This window comes from Lynx rufus, unplaced genomic scaffold, assembly GCF_022079265.1.
Source record: "Lynx rufus isolate CCGP_SWC_20201006 ecotype Redwood Valley unplaced genomic scaffold, mLynRuf1.p SCAF_11, whole genome shotgun sequence".
In the NCBI taxonomy this organism is placed as follows: domain Eukaryota; kingdom Metazoa; phylum Chordata; class Mammalia; order Carnivora; family Felidae; genus Lynx; species Lynx rufus.
Genome location: NW_025814825.1, coordinates 9711941 through 9738251, shown reverse-complemented (window position 1 = coordinate 9738251; position 26311 = coordinate 9711941). Strand labels below are relative to the sequence as shown.

Sequence of the window (26311 nt, the reverse complement as noted above, 5' to 3'; positions counted from 1 at the left end):
CCAGAGTATATTGATAGTATATATTACACCAAAAAAAGGAGTTGGGAATTTGGCCAGGGACAGGATCAACATTCTTTCAATTAACTATGGGCAAGGTGCTGTGTTGGTCATTTTACATATTTTGGTTTATTTAGTCTTCACAGAAAACTCTCAGACTGTAGCATTTACTATGTGATGTTGGGCAAGCTACTTAACATCTTCATGTACAAATCAATTGTCTTTCAATAAGAAATTAGATCTTAATTTAGAAGTTTTACATTACCATGTCTTTTTTGAATTTCTGCTCAAATTGTTGCCTCACTCGTGGTTGAGGAAAAAAAGAAATTTTATTTTCAAGCTATGATTGTTCTAGTACTTTGTAGTGGATCAGTGACAGTTTACCAAGGTATATTCATGTGCAAAATAATTAAGCTTCATGACTGCCTGAGAGTAATCTGGTAATATTGTACAGATTTTTGTGTTGGATATTTTCCTTGAAAAGCGGATTTTATGACAGCTCCTGGCTTTTGTTTTGCCTTTTATGTTACCTGAGTGTTAACAGTGGCCACAGTGGAGGGCTGAATTAGGATTTTGATTTAGCCATATGGACAAATCACTCTTTAAAGAACCAATATAAGCTTTATTTTTCATTACATAATATGCTGAAAATTGGAGAAGACAAAATGTGAAACATGGGAAATTTAAATTAAAAGTATAAACTGTTTATCACAAGCCTAGTTCTTACAGCTACAATAGGAGTTCTATCATGGATTTGCTGCATTTTTTGGCAATAATGCTTACTGAAAGTTTAAAGTTTTATTACAAATTGCCTATAAGCTTCTACATTGTTGGTGCACTTCAGTCTTTACTGAGAAGATTTTGGCCTTGGGTCTCATTACATGTCATATCAAAGGAGAGTTCAGTGCTTTGGTTGAGAAAATCTTAACATGGTATGTTTGTCAGTAAATGTGTCTTATCTGAATATTATTTATATATCCTTATTGGATATTAGAGATACTCTTCTGAAGAAGGAATTGCAGTGAGGACAAGCCTGGGTTTTCAGGCAAACTAGGATTGAATTTGGGAGAATCAAAGTCATTTTTCAAAGCCTTATTATTTGGTAAAGAGAAACTTGTGCTTCCCATCTACTCCAATTTACAGCAGGTTTCCAAACGATCATATTATGCCCGTGTGTGACACTAGAGGCAGACAGCCAACTTTTTCCTGCCTTACTAGCTTGGCATCCACTGGAGAAGTATATCCATTCATTCAGAACCTTAGGGAGGATGCTGGCTATTCAGGAAATATAGTATTTTCTCATTCTAAAGCTGTGTTTATTTTAGGAAGATTGTTGAATGGAATAAGAATGTCAGTATATAAATTACAGAAACAATATATGTGAGTATATGTCCTGAAGTCAATTCCCCCAGTGACATTTTTTTCCTTATTTTGCTGGCACATAGATAGCCTTCTGTATCCTATAGCCCTCTCAAAACCAATTTTTTTTTCTATTGAAAAACTGAAGAAAATTTTTGGTTGAGCCATCCATATTTTGATCTCTTCTTACAGACATGACTTAGTAGGAATATTTAATATCCTTCCCCAGTGACAAGAACTAGTGGTAGAATGATATTTAAATTTACCTGTAAACATTCAGTTTGAAATGGCATAATGTGCCTAGTCCATTGATAAAGCTAAGATTAGAATGTGTCATATTGTAGCTGAGTTCTAAGACTGCTACCATTTCTGTTCCAGGCTTCTAATTTCTTTTTTTAAAATATTTATTTTTGAGAGTAAGAGAGAGCAAGTGCACATGCACGTGCATGAGTGGGGGAGGGGAAGAGGGGGAGAGAGGGGAACAGAGGATCCAAAACAGGCTCTGCGCTGACAGCAGAGAGTCCTATGTGAGGCTCGAACTCACAAATAGAGATCATGACTAGAACTGAAATATGATGCTTAACCGACTGAGTCACTCAGGTGTCCCAGTGATTTTTAATTTCGTTAACTCAAAATCTTTTCCTGTGGCAACCTTATATGTATTTAGGGATGTAAGCTTTAGAGAACTGCCAAATATCTTTGGTTCCTTAGAAGTAATGTGCAGAATTGTGAAGAATTCTGTATATGCATATTGTATTTTCTGTTGTTTATTACTTAAAAAAAATGGAACATAAACAAACAAAATAACTCTTTAGACCTCACCATTCATATTCTGTAGTGGATTCTTTTATTATAAATATCCTTAAATCACTGGATTTATGTTCAGCTGGTTGTATTTTCTTGGAGCTCTTTCTCAGTATTTAAATAGAGTGGATCGTAGTTGATTTTACTGTTACAGTAAATTACTTGACTGTGTGAGACTTTCTTCCTTTTTGTCTCTGCTTTAGCAGCATCACCTGCTTATTTCCATGCATCTGGACCATAGGTAAAGATGAACAACTCTCTAGTTCTGTGACAGAATAAGAATTTACCCTCTCTCTGAAACCTATTTTTCCTTACTCTTTTCCGTATCACTAAATGATGCCATCATCAACAAACAGATGGAAATCTAGGATTAATACTTGAGCCTCCTCTTTCTTTCATTCCACACCAGTCTATCACTAACTCCTGAGGACTCTATCTGCAAAACATATTCTGAGGGTATTTCCTTTTCTCTGTACCACTACCACTTTAATTTAAGCCAACATCATTTTTGCTGATTCTACTGACATAGCCGTCTAACTGTTCTCTCTTCATTCTGCAGTTTTTTTTTCTTTTTTTACAGTAACAAGATTAATCTTTTCAGTCTACCAGATTGTGTCCTGCTTAATACATCCCAGTGATTTCCTAGGGAACATATCATAAAATCGAAAGTCCTTACTATATGATCTTACCCACTAATCTGTTTTAACATGTCTAAATGGAACTATCTTCCATTCCAACTTAGCTCTGGCCCCATTGGAAACTATAAGTTTTCTGAGCAACCAGGCCCTTTGCCTTCCTAAGTGCTCTATATTAAATAATCATCACTGGAATGCATGGAATTGGAAGTATGCAACTGTGCTGTAGCAAGAATTTGTCTATGTAGTAACAAGGTGGATCCTTGAGTATTGACATACCTTCCCCAAGCCTCCCCTAACTATAAAAGGCAGGAGGCTCACACTTGGTAGATTCCTTGCTTTGTGTTGATTTAAAACATTACACAAGGCAGTCTCCAAATAGAAAAAATATATTTATGTCTGAATTTTTTTTTTGCTTGAGCCGTCTACATTTTGTATCTTTGATATTATATATATATATATATACATACATATATATATGTATGTATATATTTCCCCTGTAGGTAACTGTTTTTGTTTCACTTTTTTTGCATTTTAAGGTTCCCTCTTGAAGGGCACCTGGGTGGGTCAGTTGGTTAGGTGTCAGACTTCAGCTTAGGTCATGATCTCATGGTTCATGGGTTTGAGCCCTGTGTGGGGGGCTCTGTACTGACAGCTCAGAGCCTGGAGCCTGCTTCGGATTCTGTGTCTCCCTCTCTCTCTGCCCCTCCCCTGCTCACACTCTGTTTTTCTCTCTCAAAAATAAATAAACATTAATTTTTTTTTAATTTCCTCTTGGGGCACCTGGGTGACTCAGTGTGTTGAGCATCTATCTGACTCTTGATTTCCACTCTAGTCATGACCTCACAGTTTGTGGGTGTTGGGCTTTGCACTGACAGTGTGGAGTCTGCTTGGGATTCTGTCTTTCCTTCTCTCCCCCTCCCCTGCTCAAGTTCTCCCTCTCTCTCTCTCTCTGTCTGTCTCTCTCTTCCCCTCTCTCTCCCCAAATAAATAAACATTAAAAAATTTAAAATTCCCTCTTTATCTTTAACCTTTGACATTGTAATTATTATGTGTGATATTGTGGACTTTCTTGAGTTCATCTTGTTTGGAACTGTCTTTTGTTCTTGAACCTGGTTGTTGATTTCTTTTCCTAGGCTAGGCAAATTTTCAGCTCTTATTTCATCAGATAAGCTGTCTACCCCTTTCTCTTCTTCTTCTGGGACTCATATATTTTGAATGTTTGTTGTTCAAGAGATCCCTTAATTTATGATTTTTTAAAATTCTTTTCCCTTTTGCTGTTCAGCTTGGATATTTCCCATTATCCTGTCTTCCAGATTGCTGATACATTCTTCTGCATTTGCTAACCAACTGTTGACTACCTTTAGTGTATTTTTTATTTTGATTATTGTGTTCTTCAACTCTGATTGATTCTTTTTTATATTTTCGCTTTATTGAAATTCTCACTGAGTTCTTCCACTCTTCTCTCCAACCCAGTGCGCTTCTTAACAATCACTGCTTTAAATTCTTTGTTAGGCATACTGCTTATCTCTGTTTAACTTAGTTCTTTTTATGAGATTTTGTCTTACTCTTTTCTTTTGTGGAGCATATTTTTCTGGTTACCCATTTTGCTTGACTTTCAGTGTTTGTTTCTATGGTTTAGACAGAACAGCTGCTTCTCCTAGACTTGAAGGAATAGTCTTGTATATGGTCGTCCCCTATGTAGACTGTATGTACTTAGTGACTTTTGCTGGCTGTCTGGAGCTGTGGCAGGTATGGGCTGGGGGTCCTAGGTCTTTCCAACAGTGGGTGACTTGGCAGGACAGCTACTGCTAAAGTGTATGGGTGCAAGCCAGGGTGTTCTGAGTCTCTACCAACAGAGGGCATCTTGGCAGGATAGCAGAAGCTGAAGTGGTATTATCTGGGTTTTTTTGAGCTTCTCTGTATGGAAGTCACTCCAGCAGGACAACTAGAGCTGAAGCGGGTATAAGCCGGGGGTTCCTGGGGCTCTCTGTGCATCTGGCGCCCTGTCATGACAGCTAAAGCTGAAGTGGATGCAGGCTGGAATGTCCTAGGTTCTACCCACTGAGGGTACCCTGGCAGGACAGCTGAAGCTGGAGTGTGTACAAATCAAGGTGTCTTGGGGCTCTACACACAGATGGCACCTTGGTAGGATAACCAAAGCTGAAGTGGGTGCAAACAGAAGTGTTCCAGAACTCTCTGCACAAAGGGTGCCCAAGGTGGGGTATTATGCTGGTGGTTCCTGTGGTCCTCTGTGCAGGGGGTGCACTAACAGGACAGTTAAAGCTAAACCAGGTGCTGGCTTGTGTGGTCCCTAGGTTCTCTGCACAAAGTATGCCCTCGCAGGACAGCTGAAGCTGAAGTGGTTGCAAACCTGGGTATCCTGGGGTGCTAGGTGCAGGGGGTACCTTGGCAGGGTGTCTGGATTTGAAGCAGACCTTAGCCAGGAGATTCCAAAGTGTTCTGTGCCAGGTGTACCTAGCAAGCCATCTAACACTGAAGTGGAGTGGGACTGGAGTGTTGTGCACCTGTGTCACCTTGGTGTGAAGACTGGAGCTGTTGTGAGCACTCACTGGGGGGTGTTCCGGTTTGCATTTCCCTGTGGCCATCTTGATGGTATAGCTGGGGCTGGTGTGGACTGGGGGTCCAGGGTGTGCTGAAGCACGAGGCTGGTTAGGGTGCTCCAGATTTTTTCTCATTCACATTATTAAGGTGGAAGGAGAGTTTAAACCATGTGCATGAGCCCTTCCCACCCAGAGATTTGTATTCCAGCAACTCCCCTCACTGGATCTATAAATTAGTTACTGTTTACTTACTTTACTTTCTTACTTATCTATCAACTCTACACTCAACATGGGGCTTGAACTCATAACTCTGAGATCAAGAGTGGCATGTTCTACTGAGTGAGCCAGCCGGAAGCCCCAGTTAGTTGCTCTTTTAAACCATATCTTTTTTTATGTGCCCCGGAGTGCCTGGGGCTGGTGTGGGTTAGGGAACCCCGGGATCCCTGAAGCAGAAAGCCAGCTATGGCGTCCAGAACCTGCTCCAGTCTGTGCTTTCAGGGTGGAGGGTGAGTGTAAACCTTGCTGCTTTTCAGTCCCTCTGACCCAGAGAGGGTTCCATCTACTCCTCTGCCATTTGGCACAGTTCTAGGGCTGGATCTTTTATAAACTTAGTTGCTCTTTTAAGCCAGAACTTTTTCTTCTGTGCTAGCAGACAGACAAATCTGCTTCTGGTCCCTGAGTACTAACCCTCCCCCATGCAGTTAGCAATGTTGGGGGTGGTGGTAACAAAGGCAACTTTGTTACCATGTTACCAGTCTCTGTCTCTCTTGCCTTCTCTTTTGCTGTTCCTTTTTTTATTCTGCATAAGCTGTTCACTCAGCCCTCAGTTCTTCTTCCCAGCAGTTGCTCTATAAATAGGTATAATTTGGTGTGTTCTATGGAGAAGGTGAGTTCAGGGTCTTTCTACCTTACAGTCTTGGACTGGAACCTCTGAGACATCTCTTAATAGGGGATTCTGGAACTAAAGATAGAGTTGTAGTATGCATTCCATCACATACAATAAATAAGTTATCCTGTGGAATCTGATTATTTTCAATTGACAAAAGTTCATGTCTTTCTGAGGCTTTATTTTCTCTCAAGTCAGATTCTCTGTGCCTTAATAGAAAAATAAAGGCAGGGAATAAAAGTTTTAAGGTTATCTGAAACTTTTATGAAAGGTTGTATGGAAATAAATTAGTTGTATAGGAATTGAGAAAGGACATGGACTTCTCTTAGTTTTGCAATTGTTGCTATATTGTGACAAGGAAAATTTTAATATTGCATTAAATACTATAATTATGAGTACTCTAATGTTTTAGTAATTTTGACCTAGTTAGAGTGGTCCTTGGAACTCCTATGAAAGGGATGTTCCTGAGTATCCTATCTGTGAGACACCAGTTGTGAGTGTGCTATGTATGATAGCCCCTACATTCAGTGAAGGGATCTCAAAGGTATTAAAAAAAGGCATTCTCAGTGAATTTATAATAGAGCAGAAAGACACACATGAATAATCATGATGTGATGTGAATTGTTCTCTTTGTGCTATGAGTTGAATGCTGTGGAAAAGTAGATAAAATGACAAATCTTGCTTAGAGTCTTTGGAGATGTCTTCACAGTGGAATGTTTGTTTTAATGACATCTGCATTTGTATAGCATCTGAAGAAAAAATTGGGAACTTTAAAGCATGAAATATCTTTATGATCCAAATAAATATATTTCTAGTAATAGAATTTGGGGCAGGTAATAGTAAATTGATGCTTAACCAACTGAACCTCCGAGGCGCCCCCTTACATATATTTTTAATGCTTAACTAATTGATATATCAGGCTGTAGAAAATGCAGTTGATATCTACATGGTCAACCTACACAGCTTCAATATTAGCAAACTACAAAAAAGAATAATGTTCTCATATTTTTATTTTTGCACTTTTGAGGTCAACATTGAACCAAACTTGACACTCCCTGGCGACCAGAAAAAAAGACAACTTAATTAAGGAAAAAGAAAAGAAAAGCAAAAGAAGAGAAGTACAATTGTAGGGTAAAATGTACTTTCTTTGATTCAAAAGCCCACATATACCAAAGACCAGGATAGGATGAGGACAACAATATCTTCCTTTTCTCATTTGTTTCAATTTATTCTTAGCACTGTTCATCTCCTGCTGTTCTATTCAGAGCCATTATTTGAAGAGCCATTATTGTTGTTTGACCTTGGACGCAAAGGATACATTTTGTGCTTTAGTGCAATATTTATTTAGTTGATCAACATTTACAGAGTACTTACTCAGTCCTGGTTACTATTTTGAGAGCTTTATATGTCATTAATTCTCTTAACCATCTATGATATAGGTACTGTTGTTATCCAGTTTTTTGGATGAGAAAACTGAGGCACAGAGTGGTTATATAACTTTTTCATGGTAATTCAGTGGTCTGTTCCAGAACCCAGGCTCTCAGACTCTAGGTTATTTTGCCTATCAGCACTGAATTCATTCAAATCAACCTGAGTTGTATTAGTTTAATGGACTGCAAATTGCAATTTGAAGAAGCGGTAATTCATATATACAGTAAAGCCTTGGGTTGTGAGTAACTTGTTCTGCGAGTATTCTGCAAGACAAGCAAACATTTCCAATAAATGTTAACTTGATAAACTAACAATGCCTTGCAATATGAGTAGTATGTAATGCCGAATGTCCATGATCACGACTGAGCCACTGGTTCTTCTCTCTCCCCCTCTCTCTCTCTGTCTCTTTCATTTGCTGTGGGATTGTGTGTCTCCCTTGCTCCATCTCAGGCTCTGGTGTTTGGCAAAAATCCGTGATTTTTGAGAACGTTGGAAGGTGCCCACAACTGACAATAACATCTGAGCTGTCAGCCCAGAGCCCGACGCGGGGCTCGAACTCACGGGCCGCGAGATCGTGACCTGGCTGAAGTCGGACGCTTAACCGACTGCGCCACCCAGGCGCCCCATCACTTTAGAGCACCTATGGAAAGTTCTTTGCTTTTCCGTACAAGAGTAAGCTTAGGAATGCTTTGCTTCATTCTGGGTCATTGGATAGGTTCCTTGTTAATGTTGCATGAAAAGAAAAACATTCCATTGAGTCAATAGATAGCAGTGATTCCGTTGGTGATAGTGAAAGTCGTCCTGCACAATAAGCCTCCTCTCTCTCGTCTCCCTCACACCAGCCATGAAGGTTTTCAAAGATAGGTACAAGTTCATTTGTTTATTTTTCTTTATATTTTGTATTTTCTTTTGTTATTTTGTATTATATTACAGTATTGTAATCATTTATATATGAATATTTTTGGGTTGTGGAATGAATCATCTGAGTTTCCATTATTTCTTATGGGGAAATGCACCTTAATATACAAGTACTTTGGATTACAAGCATGTCTCTGGAATGAATTATGCTCTCAAACCAAGGTTTTACTGTATATATTTTGATTTGGCAAGGAGAATTATTTTATTTTATTTTATTTTTAATTTTTTTATTTAATTTTTTAATTTTATTTTTGAGAGACAGAGACAGTGTGTGAGCAGGGGAGGGGCAGAGAGCGAGGGAGACACAGGATCCGAAGCAGGCCCCAGGCTCTGAGCTATCAGCACAGAGCCTGACATGGGGCTTGAACTCATGACCTGAGCTGAAGTTGGCACTCAACCGACTAAGGCACCCAGGCCCCCCAAGGAAAATTATTTTAATGCAATAAGATATATGATATCTTATATATGATATAGTACATGGATTTTCCAGTATTTTATGGGTATAAAATATTTTCCTTAAGGGGAACCTGGATGGCTCAGTTGGTTGAGCATCCAAGTCTTGATTTCGGCTGAAGTCATGATCTCACAGTTCAAGCCCTGTATAGAGCTCTCTGCTGTCAGCACAGAATCAGCTTTGGATCCTCTGTCTCCCTCTCTCTCTGCTCTTCCCCCACTCTCACTCTCCCTCTCCCCAAAATAAAATAATTACAAAAATTTTAAAAAATTTGGGGGAATGCCTCAGATTGCCTGGCCTGACAAAAGGCTGGAAAAGTCTAACCTTTGCAAACATCTTTCTTTTAAATCCCACAAATTCTGTGCTTGCTGTTCTACCAATTACATAATTTGGGAGTCCTAAATGGTTATCAGCTGACCCTTTTTGAATCATTTTGTTTATTCTCTGAGAGGATATATATGAGTACTATGATATATGTGGCTATGATATGCTTGGGTAGACTTGTGTATATATTTTTGTCTGAAGGTTCATCTGTATTTTTGAAGCAAAGAGAATGTAGACTTTTTGTGTATCTCTTTGCTACTCTTTCAGGGATAGATATATTAATAGATAGATATTTAAAATATTATCCATTAGATCTGGAAATCAGCACTAAAGTCTTCATTATCACTTGAATCTAGTTTCTGATCTCCAAAAAATGATGTACAGAAAAAGAATTCACTTAATGTCTGCTTAGCAGTAAGTTGAAACCTTTCTTCTCTCATTCAGTTCTGATATTTTACTGGTATCACTGGAAAGAGGGTGTACTGTGGGAACTCTGGGAAACCTGGAACCCACACCCAAACTTAGCCTTAGTTCTAAATCTCAGGAATGACCTGCTTTAGCCCCGTCACATGTCCTTTTGCAGTATAATATGCTAATGTTGTACAACCTGGGGGACTTAGGGGACTAGATGAGTTGACACTGCCTTGGTGCTTTAGACACAGACTTTACTTCACTACTATAATAATTGTATTCCCATGGATCACTTAGAGAATTCCTATGTGCCTGTAGGTTATCTAACTATTTTGCAATTCACAGAGAACTATGCACTTAATGCAGAGGAGAATAATTAAAGGTTTGCTTTTCCTAAGCCCTATTCTTTATCTAATGCTTTTGATCCAAGTCATTTCAACATTATTTGAGTGCAACTTTTAAGGAAGTATCTGATTAGTGTGTATGAGAGGGGGCGGGTGAGCTCATGGATTCACAGGAGATGATTCAGTACAATAGTCAGTAATTCACATCTGGAACACCTGATGACACTTGAAATATATTAGGCCAAGGAAGACATTTTCCCCCCAGAAAAAACCTCTCTAAAGTAGCATTTTTCCAAACCTTCAAAGTAAAATAAATCCTCAATATGGTAAGAACCAAGAATTGCGAATAAATATTAGAGATATTTGCTGACTAAACATCTAGCTTTTTTCCACATGTGGTGACTTTTTCCCTGCTAGTATTAATTTAGGATAATAGTGAATATATTTACATGAATAATGAATATATTTATAAAAAATACTCCCAATATAGTTCTCTTATTACTAAGCTTTTTCTTTCTCTTCTGCCACCAAATTTGAGTTAATTGATACAGGGATTGGACAAAGGAGGATATGATATGGAGGAAAGAGAAAGCTTTAGACCTGTCCTCTTGCCTTATCGGGATGAAGTCCTAAATACATGGGAAAGGGGAAGTACAAGAAAAGCCTACTCTTTCCCACCTGAAAGATTGTTGGAAGAAAGGAGAAGAGGGAGAACAAATAGATCAGGCACAATGTTCTCTTGATTCCTCCCTTGCGGGCCTGAAACACCAACTTGTACAGTGGCTTCAGAAATACCCAGATATGTATGGAAGAGCAAGGAATACTGGGCTGTTGGCACACATCCCTATGGACACCAGAAGAAGGTTATAACACAAAGCAAAGATAAGTTTGTTGCCACTCTCAATGCTGAGTTTTGGCCTTCTGGTATACAAAATCTACCTAAGGAATGGGGAGGAGCAGAAGAACAATGGAGAATCCTGGGAGGTAGAATTGGGAGAAAGTGGTCTCACAAAGATATCAATAACAAATGAAGGAACTGAGAATCTCTGACTGCAGTGAGTAAATGCCATTTGGATACTTGAATTTTCATTAAGAAATGTAGCGGGAGGGGAAGGAAAAAAAAAAAAAAGAGGTTAGAGTGGGAGAGAGCCAAAGCATAAGAGACTGTTAAAAACTGAGAACAAACTGAGGGTTGATGGGGGGTGGGAGGGAGGGGAGGGTGGGTGATGGGTATTGAGGAGGGCACCTTTTGGGATGAGCACTGGGTGTTGTATGGAAACCAATTTGTCAATAAATTTCATATATATATAAAAAAAATAGAAAGGAAAAAAAAATAGAAAGGAAAAAAAAAAAAGAAATGTAGACTTTCATCTTGCACTCAAGTATCAATATAGGCATGTGGAACAATTTTATTTTTTAATTTTATCAGCCAGGTTCTTTGGATGGTGATTTTCTCTGAAGGAGCATTTCTAAAGGAGAATTTTTAGGGGTGCTTTTGTTATTTGCTGCCATGGGCTATAGTTTATTCTGTCACATTGGTAATTAGCTAAGTGGTACTTAAGTGGACTAAAAAAAAGAATATGTTTTTGAAGTATTCAAGTTACAAAAGGAATTACTAAGAGATGAACATGAATTTTTATAATATATTATAGTAGAAATCTCAAAGTTGCCTTTTTGTCATGCTAAAGCTCATTGCTAACAGGATTTTGTTTATTTTTCTTTTATTTTAATATTTGTTAATATAATTAATTATCAAATTGGCTAACATACAGTGTGTAAAATGTGCTCTTGGTTTTTGGGGTAGATTCCTGTGGTTCATCGCTTACATTGCTAACAGGATTTTAGAGGCCTGTCATGGGATGTGTGGTCAGTGCCCAGGTGGTCAGATTAAAGCAACTAGCCATTGCAGTAGGTCATGGCATTAACATCAAGGAGGTCTACAAGTAGACAATAGATAGAGGAAATCTTAATATGTTTGCAGGAAATTTCACAAAGAATAGATTGCAGGAAGCCATCTATGGGGACTGGGGTTCACTCTCAGGACTCCAGTTCTTGGAAATACTTAAAGGAATGACTTGTTGTTATAGGAATGAGTGGGACATCAGGCAATAAGAGGCTGAGACATAGGATCAAAATCCAGTCACTGGAATAAAACAGAAGTCCTTTTTGTAGAACTAAGGTAAAAAAGTCAGGATGGAACCAGGATGAAAGGTCAGATAGTCAGCAAGTTTGACTTCCTACACTTGTCCCAAATAGGGGAAAAATTGGTCTTAGGACTGGGAGAGGTGTCTAGGTGAGATCTAGTGACCCAGTTTTTTCAAAGTTAAAGGAATCAGGGGAAGGAAGTCAGGAAGTTAGTATATTTCCTTGCAGACTATGCCTCTTTTCTCTTACCCATTTTACAATATCATCACATGAGCATTAATTAAATTATTTTCCCTGGGTTCAGCACATGTTTGATTTGTATAAAGATTAATTTTATAAATGATGAATGCTTGGTAAATATGTTGGGAATATCTAGTAAAATAAAATGCATGTACCTTTTGACCCAGGCAGGTTACTCATTGTAATAGGAAAACCAAAAGTGGATGTGCAAACATACACGCTTTACATATATGTATATGGATATGTGCATAAACATCTGTTTTCTGAAAGGAAACTCATGAAACTATTACAAATGATTATTTTTCAGGAGAGAGAGCTCTGGGAGAGTGGAAAAGGTACCTTTCACTTTTACTAACATTGACCATGTTCTACTTTAAAAAAATGTCAACAGGTAGTTATTTGAACAAAGGGATGATAGAATTAGTTTTTTATTCCTCATAATCTCTCTTTCCATATGTATTTACAAAGTCTTATAAATGTTATTTTCCTCTTGGTTTGGAAAACATTTTTTTTATTTTCATAAAGATTAACTTTGTATAAGAAGATGAATCTTCCCTTGAAGAATATGAGTTTGTTTCCATAAATCAAGTATAGGGAAAAATTGTACCAAGCTGTTGCTGTAAGTAATATACACTGAGTTACCAGCCTCACATCATTTTGGTATATTTTATACCTGAGAATACACAACTACGCAGTTGTTTATTAAACTGTCATTTGGCATGGGGCCTAGGTTTTATATGCCTCTAAATTCTATAAATAAGAAAACGCATAGGTTTAAAAAAAATAAAATGCTTTCCACTTAATTTGGTGTTTTATATAATTTTATCTATATTTATAATCATGACCTTAAATATTCCATAAAAACAGAGAAGAAAATGAAGAGTAAGGCAGCTGCATTCATATTTTTGGTGTTGTTCACATAGAATGAAAATAGCTGCTTTGCCCTGCGTCTCAGGCACCAAGTTGATATCAGTAATTGAGGGCCATTATCAGACTAAAATGTCCCTCACCAGCACTGGTCTGCTGAACCCAGCAGGCCTTCTCAGTTCTACATCCTCAGAGGCTGGACTCTGTTCCAAGGGTGTAATTTTGGCTTGGTCATAGACACATAATGCGGGTATTACCGTATATGACCACTCTTCCTGAGGATAATGGCACAGCTGGCCTGCCAATTGGACTTAGAAGAATGACGTCAGGTTTATTTTGCTTCCACCAATACTGGGAGGCCAAAACTTGCTGTGACTGAGGAGATGATAGAATAGTAATAGATATATTGCTATTAAATAGCACTTGTTTGTAAAAATCTTAGAGTACTTTTGCAAGCATTAATTAAACCTAGCAACATTCCTCTTAGGCTAAGTAAATATTATTACATGGTGTACATTTTAGAGATTTTTTTTACAGTAATATCCATAGTTGGAAAATTAGTGGCAGAGCTGGCTATAAAAAGAAGTAGTTTGGATTCCTTTATCTGGTTCTTATCGCCAAATATTCTCTTTAAGAAGACAAGGGAGCATGTCTCTATGTTGAGATGATGTAACATTTTAACATTCTGACAGTAGGGATTCTTTTTTCATTTTCTTAGCTCTTGATTCTGCTCTCATGAATGGGATCATTTTAATTGTCTTTGTACATTCCTCATTCTCTGTTCTGTCTTTCTTGGCATATGGTCAATACCTCACTCATTAATGATACTTAAAGATGAAATGTCACATTACGATCATTCCAGGGAAGCAGAAGGCACTGTTCATACATGCTACTGCAGTAGCTACTGTCCTTTTGAAGGTCCCCTTGCCAGGCAAAGGGGAAAAATGGTGCTTCTCCTTATCATGGCATATAAAATCAGATAGAATGTGATTTACTCTTACAATGTTAGTATTTATAGCATGAAAAAGGGCTTTGTTATACCGTTTTTACCAATATCACAGTGCTTTTATTTTAATAACAACTTTAAAAGTTTTTTCTAATTAAATTATAATCAATATTATATTCATTTTATATATACAACATAGTGATCCAACAATTATGTATATTATGAAACGCTTACCAATATAAGAGTAGTACCATCTGTCACCATACAAAGTTATTATAATATTATTGACTATATTCCCTATGCTGTACTCTTCATTCCTGTGATTTGTTTATTTTATAACCAGAAGTGTATACCACATAGTAGTGTTTTTTATTAGATCACACTGAAGTTAGAAACCAAATGTATTCACTTTTTTTTTACTTTGTAGTTAAGCCTTCTTTTGAAATATACTTGTTTTTCTTCCACTATAGTTTACCTTTCTTTGTACATATAATTAGTAGATTTGGGTTTAGAGATTTGAAAAGAAATTATTTTAAATTCTAGTCATTATATATATAGATCTGGGTTATATACAAGTAATTTATAAGCCAGTTGTATATAATTATTAACATCAATGGAATGATTTTGTGTGTGTATGTTAAAGCTGGACTATTAATGCAGCTCATTTTGATATCCTAAAAGAAAATAAACATGAATACTGAAAATCTGTCTAAACTTTAAGTGGATTTAAATCCTTAAGTGCATCAATCATAATACTCAATATGAGAAATCTATAAATTTGCTATTTTATAATCAAAATCAGAGAAGTAGGAGATTACCAGTTTTAAGACATTTTATTTTTATGGCTATTTACAGTAGCAGCTTGAATGAAGAGATGTAAATATGTGTTGTATAATAGGCCAGAAATAAGGTGTTCAAAGGTAAGGAATAAAATATCTCATCATTTTATTGTATCTCTTTAGTTGTAGTTATCCTAATATATTTTCATTTTGAACCTTCTAAAAAATTATGCAAAGAATTAAAGAAAGCACTCTGTAACATATCAAAGTCTCGAGTGTCTAATGTAGGCTTAGAAATCCCATGATGTTCACTGGGAAAAATTAATACAGTTTTTTAGAGAATTCCCTTTGAGTTAATAAAATTTTTCTTCTGGGACAAAGGTTTAAGCATTCAATTTTTTTTCTGATTTTTAAAATTTTATGCCATGATAGTATTCTGTTTTATAAATATAGAGATTATAACATTATCTACCCCCACCTATTTCATCATCCCCTACAGTATGGGTTTATATTGGCTTTTAAATTTATTATATGTTTAAAATCAATTTGAACTTGAAATACTGTCAGGAGTCATAATATCTAATTATAAAATCACATAAATACATATCCTTTATTTTCATACTCTAGCTTATTTTACTAGTGTGCCTGAAAATCTGTAAGAGCATAATTTTGCTATTTCATATTTGTACAGATATTTATGAACTAAATATATCAGGGCATCCCCAAATCAGTGCTTACCTCTTGTCCAAAGAAAAATAATTTTAAAGTGCCCTTTCTACAATTCCCACCCCTACAGATAGCTAACTTATGAATAAACTGAACTTCTATAACATCTCTGGGATATTTCACATAGGTAAATACATGGATACTAGTGGACAGACCAATACACGCAGAACAGAGTAAACAGTAAAGAAGCTAATTTCTTTTTTTCTCTATTTTGCCCATTTCTGATGACCCAGTTTGGGTTAGGCACTCAACCATGGGAAAATCATCTGAGAGGATGGCAGCTGGCATTTGAACCCTTTGGCTGGAAGTAATATTTGTTAGAAATGGAGAGCTGTGAGACAGGACATGTGTGCTATAAATACCTGTCACTTAATGAGCCTGTATGAATGTTGTGTCACGCACTGTGCAGGACACTTAATATCCATTCTCTCTAAAAAGGATAAAATAAACAAATATTAAAGCTTATTAAGGAAAATTTGATATACTTGTCTCTGTAAGTTATCTGTGCAGGTAGCAAAGTTTCAATTATTTTTCAGGGGACAAGGACCTTTGAGTCACTTATTTAGTGTGCTACAAATTGCAGTGTACTAAAGAATATGACTTATAAATGTGAAATGATATTTCTATTATATTTTGAGGTTTGTTTTTAAATATTTTTTAATGTTTATTATTTTTGAGAGAGGGAGAGGGGCAGAGAGAGAGAGAGAGAGAGAGAGAGAGAGAGAGAACAAACAAGTGGGAGAGGGGCAGAGAGAGGGAGACACAGAATCTGAAGCAGGCTCCAGGTTCTGAGCTATCAGAGCCCACCACGGGGCTCAAACCCATCAACTGCGAGATCATGACCTAAGCCAAAGTTGGATGCTTAACTGACTGAGCCACCCAGGAACCCAGTGGAAAAGTTGATTTCTAATACCCACTTAGGTCGTTCTTTGACATCTGAAGGATCACTGCTATCTGTGTGTGTGTGTGTGTGTGTGTGTGTGTATGTACACATGTGCACACATGTGAATACACGTGTGAATGGGACTTGGGTCTGTGCTTCCTAGTTCTCAATCTTCATTTATTCTAAGAGTTCTTATGCATTTTAACTATCTTACTTCTATTACAGGTTCCAATAATTTTAGAATACACCCCCCCACACACACACATATAAATCCTGTGTTCCTTCTTGCAGATGTATTGGAAAGGGAAAAACTAAATAATAATGAACTTTGAATGATCTTCCTGTCATAAAATGCAATACTTATTTTATAAATAAATGACTGTGTACAAAATATCACATATCCAGAGAAATACATAATTTTATGAATAAGTTTGAACCTTAGGGCCTTTTATTCTAGAGTTATATTAGCATATCTTACCTAAATATATAAAAGAAATTATATAATACATTTTGTTATCACTAGAATGTAACAATCTAGTGCATGCCATGATTACTCACACATATCCTCCTCTTTAATAGATATATAATCACTAAATTGGCAGGGCTAAGGTGGGAGACAGAATAACACCGTTTAGACTCTTTATCACTTTTTTTTTTTAAGGATTTAATTAAACACATTCATTCCTATGCAGTTGCTCTTACCAAGCCTACACAATTTCCGGACTTCTGTGAGTTCATTGTATTCAGTAGCTATGACAAAGGAACATTATGTAGAGAGAAAAGATGTATGTGTTACTTCAAAATTAGTTGTGAGATTGACACAGGGTTTTGGTATGGCTAGGTTTAGATGGGTTTTATGTCATGATTTGTTACAGAAATAAAGCTTTTTCTGACTTGAGTGTAGGAGTAGGGATTTTTTTTAACTCTCTCATACCCCTAGTAAGAAATTTAGAAACCTATATGAAAATAAGTTGTTGGATGAAAGACTCATGCCTTAAAGTGTGAAGATTAATACAATGTGTCATTAATGAAATCAGTAAAATTGAAATATGATAAAAGGGTTTGGTCTAATTGTGTATTTTTTAAAATACAGCCAAGGCAATAAAATGGTTTCTTCACGTCAAATGCGATATATAAACGTTGACCACAATAGCTAACAGACTTATTCACCTACCTTTAAATACTGTCTAAACGTTCCCAGAGAGATCCTCTGCCAACATGCTGTTCATGCCACACCATTGTTGTTACTGGTATAGGTCTGTTGCCTGAGTATCCTGTCTTTCTGAACTTTAGGGTCTGTCCTGCTACCTCTTCTCACCCAACCCATGATGGCCTCAACCACAGTTCTCTAGTAGAGCAAGTAAGAAACAGTGGCAGGGTTGCTTTTACCACGTGTTGGAGAGTTGCTTGGGGGCAGTTCTTGCCCAGTCCCAGCGCTTGCCTCCTACCACTTCACCCAAAGCTGAAGTCATTATTTCTTCTTTTGGAGGAAATGAGTCATCTCACCCCTGTCATTTTGGTATTTACTCCCCAAATCTTAAGGCAATTTGACTTTTACTCTTTTCTTCCTGCAAAGATTTCTCTCTCTATTCTCACTTTAGCAAGATTTGCTGTTCTGGGTTTAAAGATTCAACAGTTTCTATTTTGAGGACCTTCCGTATGGTTAGAGAAATCTTATGTCACCTTACAATTAAAGGCCTTTTTGTAGAGTATTTTTTCCTTGATTTTATTCAATGTAGCAATACTTATTGAGAATATGGTCAAAAGCTGATGAAAGAGAGAAAACAAAAACTCTTCTGATATATATATTTCAAACTCTTCCTAGTACTGTTGGTAATTAGAATATAATAATTTTTTTTCTATGTGCATTATCATTTTACTTGTTTCTCTTTCTGATTTCCTTTCCAGGGAGAAACTACCCTTCTAAAAATTCAAATTACGTAAAAATTCAGTTACAAATGTAGTGGAACTGTCATTATATCATAATAGAAAATATAATAATAGTAACATTGAAAAAATAGAAATTAACTATTATTTCAGAAGTAATAGAAATATTCAGTGACTGACCAAACCAAATCGAACAAAACAAAACAGGCAAAAAGCGCCAAATAAAACAAAATCCTCCGAAACCAGAAAAACAGTGTTGTGTAGCATAGAAAGTTAAAAGTTTAAAAGGGATACGATTGAAGGCTAAATGATTAAAAAGCAAGGAAGAATTAAAATGATCTTGTTCTCTAAATCATGATACATGGGTACAAGAACAATCCATGGCTATCATTTGAACCTTAAAAGAGACATACGTGAGTCAGTAAAAAAGAAAACTTCCTTTCATTCTTTTGTGTTGTCTATGAATTCTGTTTTGCCAATATGTAATAGAGTAGAAACTCAAGTAATTGGGTCAAAGGAATTTTGAATGAACAACTATTAATATATTTTATTATTTATAAGGAAAATTGAGATATTTTTGAGATTGTGAGTGATCTTTGAGATTTAAACCAAAGCTTTTGGTGTGGGAGATTAAAATGACCATTTTACTATTTCAAAACAAGTGTGTCCATTGGTAGCCGTGTAAAAACCTGATCAGGTCTGTTGTGATGCAAAAAAAAAGTCTTACTCTAGTGATGAGATGGGAATTATACTCAGCTGAAAAGTATATTTGCATTATATCAGAGATACAGGGAAACACCTGAAATTAATTAGTACCACCATTCTTTCATTCCTTGCTATGTGTGGTAACCTTACAAGATACAAGCTGTCAGGGTCACCCATGCTTACTAATAATCTTATTATTATACTACTTTATTCTTTGTACCTCTTGAGTTTTCCTCCTTTTTTTAAAATCTCCAAATCCTTCCCATTATTCCCTGGAACCATATCACCTTGAAAATAAACATGACCTCCCTAAAGATCACCCTTCCTCATCCTTTTCCATTAACTAAAAGATAGCTCTCTTTTGCCACCTTTTGGAGTAAAATCTGACAATGTTCCCACCTTCTGATTATCATGAATCTTAGTGGTGTTAGTGGGCATTCATTAACCTTGCCCTTTACTACTACATTCACAGAATTTATCTTTTCTGTCATGTGAAAATCTCTTTTTCAGAAGTTTGTAAGTTTTGGTTATTCTATCCCCTATCCTGAACTAACTGTACCTCAGCAATTGTTACTGATTAGAAGACTGTAGGATGACTTAGCCTTAGTTTAATGTTACTTTCTATATGGCCTACCACCAAACTGACAAGCAAAAAAAAAAAAATTGCACAGGATACTTGCTAGACTGAGGATAAAACTGAATGGATGCAGGCCCCAGTGCCTCTCTTGTCCTATTGGTGGGTGTCCAAAGTATGGGGGTTTATGTAACAAGGAGAGACTGAATAAGCCACCAGATCTAGAGTAGCTCAGAACTTGAGTCTCTCTGGTTTTTTTCTTTAAGTTTATTTTATTTTATTTTATATTTTATTTTATTTTATTTTATTTTATTTTATTTTATTTTATTTTATTTTATTATTTCATTTCATTTCATTTCATTTCATTTCATTTCATTTCATTTCATTTCATTTCATTTCATTTTATTTTATCTGGAGAGAGAGAGAGAGGAAGTGCACATACGAGCAGGGGAGGGTCAGAGGGAGAGAGAGAGAATCCAACGCTGGTTCCTTGCTGTCAGCATAGAGTCCAACACGGAGCTCAAACTCATCAACTATAAGATCACGACCTGAGCTGAAATCAAGAGTCAGCTGCTTAACCGACTGAGTCACACAGGTGCCCCCAGTCTCTCTGCCTTTTAATGCGAATGGCTGGGAGGGTGGCTACGTCAACATTCCAGTGTCCACCATATTATTTTATAAGGAGATTCATGATACACCTCAGTAATATACTTTCCTGTGCTATTTCTCATTCATCATGGTGCTGATGTACAGCAGAACTCACCATGGGCTACTCAGCCACTCTTCATTGCTGGAATTTACCAGCTTTATTATCACTTCTATGTATTTTTCAGTGATTATGGAATTGACTTAGTGGACTCTTTCATTCAAGTTCAGCCATTGTGTGCGATATATATTAAGTGTGTTTATATGGATTTCCTCATTCACCATCTAGTCTCAGAGTTCTTTTACTTACCCAAATCTAGTAACTTTTGCCCCACTCTTCCTTGGCAGTCTTCTCACACTGGGCAGTTAGTATGTGCTTCAGAGTTAAATAGGTTAGAGTTTACATCCCAGCTCTGCTTCTGACTAGCCGTGCAACATTGGGCAAATCATGTAGCTTTACTCATCTTTGTTTTCTTCATCTATAAAAATAGATAATTTAATGAGATGGTGTATGCAAAATACCAAGCACAGTGCCTGAAAATTCTGAAAAATGCATTTTTCAGCCTCCCTTCATATGAATAAATGTTGGCTCTTATCCTTGCATAGAATTTTCGGTCTCTGAAATCTTAAACTACAGTATCTTGTTTTTAAATCATAGCTTCTTATCCTTTGAGTTTACTTGTTATATTTACTCTCCAAATTTATCCAAAATTTTAATCTCCAGTTTCTTTCCTTTTTTCCAAAGTCTGTTAATCCTCTCTCCTACTTACCCCTTTTTTCTGTATTGGGCAGAGTTCCCATGAGTAAATGCCCCCCTAGGCATGCAACCCTCTCTACTCCTTTGCTCTGTTCTAGTTCTGCATCACTGACATCTTGAAGTTTCAACTTTGAATCAATCCAAAAATTTACCTTCTCTGTTTCTCTACCTGTGTTGATACTTCTACAAATCAGTGCTTTATAGCCTTAGCTAGAACGTACTGACTGGTAATGTGTCCTTGAAAAGCTTATTTTTTCACACCTTGAAAACCTTCACTAACCACTTTAATCTCTAACCTACTGATTTACATTGAGTTGATAATCTTGCTTAAAATATCAGAGGTAATTATGATCTATTATGAATTCCCTCAACTCCTTGTATATTTTATATACACTTTATACCTATAAAAACACTCTTTCCTATCATCTCCCTTGGAAACAAGATCTCTTCTTTTTTACAAGGTTGTATATATTTCCATTGATGGTAACACTCTGTTTTTCTTCTAGATACCTACGTATGTATAACCTACTGAATATTGGATCTCTACTCCTTTATCTCATTGCTATCTCAGCTTGCATAAAACTAAGCACCTGATCTCCATTTTGTCATTTCAATCATAATCGTGTATTATCTCATTTAATGATTTACAATGTATGTAGAAATTTGACATCATATTAGATTCCTATCTTTTCTCAAATGCTAACATCTTGGCCTGTCAGATCTACTGTCTTAATTTCTCTCTGTCCTTTTTCTCTCTATTCACACTGCTGCACTTTTTAATAAAACCTCATCACATCTTCCCAGATTACTGAAAGCAGCATCTTATTTTCTACTTCTAGTTGCATTTTCTTCCAGCGTTCTTCACAGTTTGCAGAACATGTTTTTTGAAATGTAAATAGGAGTATAATACCTCTATTTGAAATTGCTTTGTGTCTCCCCATTGCCTTGAAGATGAAGTTAGCAAGTCTTTCTCATGGCACAAGGCCCTTTGTGACCTGGCCGTGCCTTTTTTCATCTGTATTTCATTGCATTTCTTACTTAACATGGGTTCTAGCCACTGGTTCATAGTTCCTGTGCATGTCACCATGCTACACATTTTTTTCCCTGTGCTCAAGACACCCTGAGTTTATTTGTAATCATTTTTGAGAAACTCCCATATGCTTAGCTCTGGGTGATATGTCCTCTGTTAAGTGCTGGGAACATAAAAATGATGAAGACTTATCTCTGATTACTAGGAGGGATGGAGACACAGACTCATGAATGGTGATTTTATATAGCACCACTGGAGCAGGGACCATGCCTCCTTTATTCTCTACTTCTGCTAACACCCAGCATAATGACTCTCACATAGTGCCTTATCCAACATTTAATATTTTAAAATAACAATAACAACAAAAATCATAATAGTTATTACTTAATATTAATTTATTTTTTGCAGACATTGTTGTAAGTGGTTTTACATATATAATCTTCTTTAATCACCAAAATAACCCTGTAGGGTATATACTGTTATTATCTCCATATTACTGGTAAGGAAATGGAGGCATATAGAGGATGCTACTTGAATAAATTGTGTCCTATAAACACATGCTGAGAATATAATATAGACTTAGAAGAAGGCCATCTAACCCAACCCAATTAGCTTAGAAAAGACTTCCTGGAGTACTCCAGGCAAAAGAAAGAGCACTGCAGGAAGACATGGGATAGAATGCACGGTGTGTTCTGAGTTTTGTGAAAGTGAGAGTAAAGTGAGAAGGGAAGAAGAGTGACAAATGGTGCACAGAAATATTGCAGGTATTGCAGGAGAAGATAAAAATGAAACTAGGTTTCTCTAATATTTTAAGTTAATTGCTTCTGACCCTGCATGGCTATTATGTTTTTCTCATAATTCATTTCCCCACCCTCTTCAATGACCTCTTTTTCTGAGGCTTGTCCAAAAATCCCAGGAGTTCATGCAGTTTAAATAGAGGAAGAATTGGTGTCTGTTGTCTCCATTGTTGCCACTGCTTCCATTTTTATGTAGTGCTGGTGTTGCAGCTCATCAACCAGGTGCTTGTCTTCTGCTGCTGGGACACATTCCTGGTCAGGACTCATTTATACTCCAAGCTTGGGCTACAGGGTTATTCCCCTTTTTAGTTTCCATTTCTGTACTCAACATAATCATTATGCCGGAAGGATTAGTCTAGGAAAGCTTCCAGAAATGAGCCACACAATTTATTAGAACAGCTCTCTTTAACAAATTCTTAGACCCTTGTATTGTTACATTTCTTCAGCTTTACCACTCTTATCTGCCACAAGTCTACTCCACAAAGTTTATCTAATTTTAAATCTTGAGAATTGTGGCCTGGAGTCTCAGTTCTTCATTCCTAGAGGGACTCCTTGTGTGAATTTATTTGTGATCCTCCCATTGGCCAGCTTTGCTTGTATATTGTCAGAGACAAGCCTTTTGAGTCTTTTCTCACTTTCCTCATAGTAGAAGGTTTATTCTTGTCTACCCTATAAGTGGTCTAGATCACTAACAGCCTCATCAGCCAAGATAAGAGGTTGGATCTTGGAGTGGTCAAGAACCACTGAGGGCTTAGGGCACATTGATGGACTGGTCAGGTTTTAGAAAGATGATTCTCTTGGTGGTGGGAGGAGGATTGCAGAGGATCAACACTGAGGAGGGAAAGCCCCTATGGATTGCAATTGCAGTCCTTTATGGAAGAGCTGTTGGATGTATGAACAACAATAATGATGTTGGAAAGATAGGATGGATTTCAGAGACTGTTTCCTTTATGTGATCTAATTCCTGTTAGTGTTTCAGGACTCAGTCTATATTCTGTGTGTTCTGTAAGAAGCCTTCCATGGTAGGTCCTCCAGACTGAGCAAAATGTTTTTGATAGCACACTGTTGATAGTTCTTTGAAGGCACTGTGACATTGTTGTAATTTAGACCATTTTGATAGTCTCCCCATCAGATTACAGGTTTCTTGAAAGCTGTTGCTGCCTGTTTTCACCTTTGTATTCCTGGCACCAAATGTGTCTCATGTGATGATGGGTATGAAGTGGCTAAGTTATAACCCCCCAGGGGTATTTTAATGTGTGTTATTCAGGAAAGGATCATGTTATTGCCATTGAAGGGATTCTAACCTTCAATGAGGTATTTTTTCCTGCTCCTAAAGAAATCCCTCCCGTTCCCACCCCCTTGGAGAACACTAGAAAGAATGGAGTGTGGAAGACAGCTGCTTTATTGCTATGAGACAAGGAACATCTAGATGAGGGGAAATGCTGTGAGGCCATGCAAGCAGACCAAAATCATTTATAGGTTATAAAGAGAAGCTACCATTTTATAAAACATTGTGGAACTAAAGAAAAGCTTGTATAAAGTGGTTTTTCAATTCAAGAAGAATCAGCAGAACTGGGAGGTACAAGAGATCCTGATCTGACCTGAATAGACACCCTAGACCCAAGACCTGAAGACCATAGGTATCAGAATCATGTAACTTTCAGATTAAAATGTAGATTGTGGGAACCTGCCTTGAACTACTGTATCATAATCTCTGGGATTTGGGTCTTAGAACTGGAATTTTAGGAAACATACATGGTGGTCTTCATGGGTAGTCATGTCTGCAAAGCATGGCAATACAGTTAGGCAAAATGTGAATGCTTCTTATCAGCTCATTAGTAAGGAGGAGCTAGAAGATGATGGCATTAGGACCTTATCAAATGGTCTTAACTGGGGTTGTGTATGTGTGTATATGTGTGTTTAAAGTTAATGCCTCACATAGTCTTTATAGTTCAAATTTCAAGCAGAAGGCAGTACTTTTCATAAATCTTTAAATAAAAAAAATTCTAGGTATGCTTATGTATGGGTCCTGGTAGACTGTTATGGTCAATATTTATTTTTCTGAATGAGCAATACCAGTAGGACTTACCCCCTCCAGATGGTTCCTTCTGTTGTGTTTCCATGATGATGGTAAGCTACATCTAAAATCACTGATTTTTTTTTTTTTAAGAGCAAGGACATTTAGTCTATTTTTTCAAATGCGAGTTGATCATTTTATTTATTTATTTATTTATTTATTTATTTATTTATTTATTTATTTTTTCAACGTTTATTTATTTTTGGGACAGAGAGAGACAGAGCATGAACGGGGGAGGGGCAGAGAGAGAGGGAGACACAGAATCGGAAACAGGCTCCAGGCTCTGAGCCATCAGCCCAGAGCCCGACGCGGGGCTCGAACTCACGGACCGCGAGATCGTGACCTGGCTGAAGTCGGACGCTTAACCGACTGCGCTACCCAGGCGCCCCTCGAGTTGATCATTTTAAAGTTGTTCATTGGCAGATTTTTTCAACAAGTCTGTATAGATTTTATGCTAGTTAATAAAAGATAGAAACAGTGAAGTTGATTTTTTTTTCCTCTTCAGTATTTGCTTTAAGAGAAAATTCCTGAAGTGTGTAGGGATTTCTGATGCCAGGAAATCATGAAAGGTAAGAGAATATTTAGCAATCAGGGTGATTTAGCTCATGGCAATCGGCATATGTACAATTATAATTTGCATTCCAGTTACTCAACCTGAGATATGCCTGCTTAGGTTGAACATACTGTGAGTAGATCTCTTTTTTCTAAGAAATAAGAGGGAGGGATTTCTTTCACTGAATTGGTAAATTAGCTTTCTCTGGATTTTGGTGATTCCCCCAATTCTTCCATAATTCCTCAGTACTCTGGCCATTTTCTGGTAAGTCATGGTCTTCTGGTTGTCTTTTCTTTTCCCCCAAAGTTGGGCAAGTTTTTCTTGTTTTTTGATACAAACTGACAGATGGCTTCAGTTTTACCCACTGAATACAAGATGTCTTCTCAGGGTTACACAGGGATTCATGAAGGTATTTGAAGAGTCAGATAAAAGCATTGAAATTTAATATATAGTAAATTCCAAGTGCCCTTTTGATTGTAAAGTCCTAGATTTTAAGGTTCATCTCTGTAGCACTACTTATTAATCATTCATTATTGTGTACATTTCACAGCTTCTTATATGAATATGGTGAAG

General features: G+C 36.9%; 1 protein-coding gene across 1 annotated transcript in view; it reads left to right on the top strand.

Annotated features, from left to right (window-relative positions):
- CTNNA3 (catenin alpha 3) overlaps positions 1-26311 on the top strand; it is a 1681070-nt gene that overhangs the window by 487633 nt on the left and 1167126 nt on the right. The window lies entirely within an intron of this gene.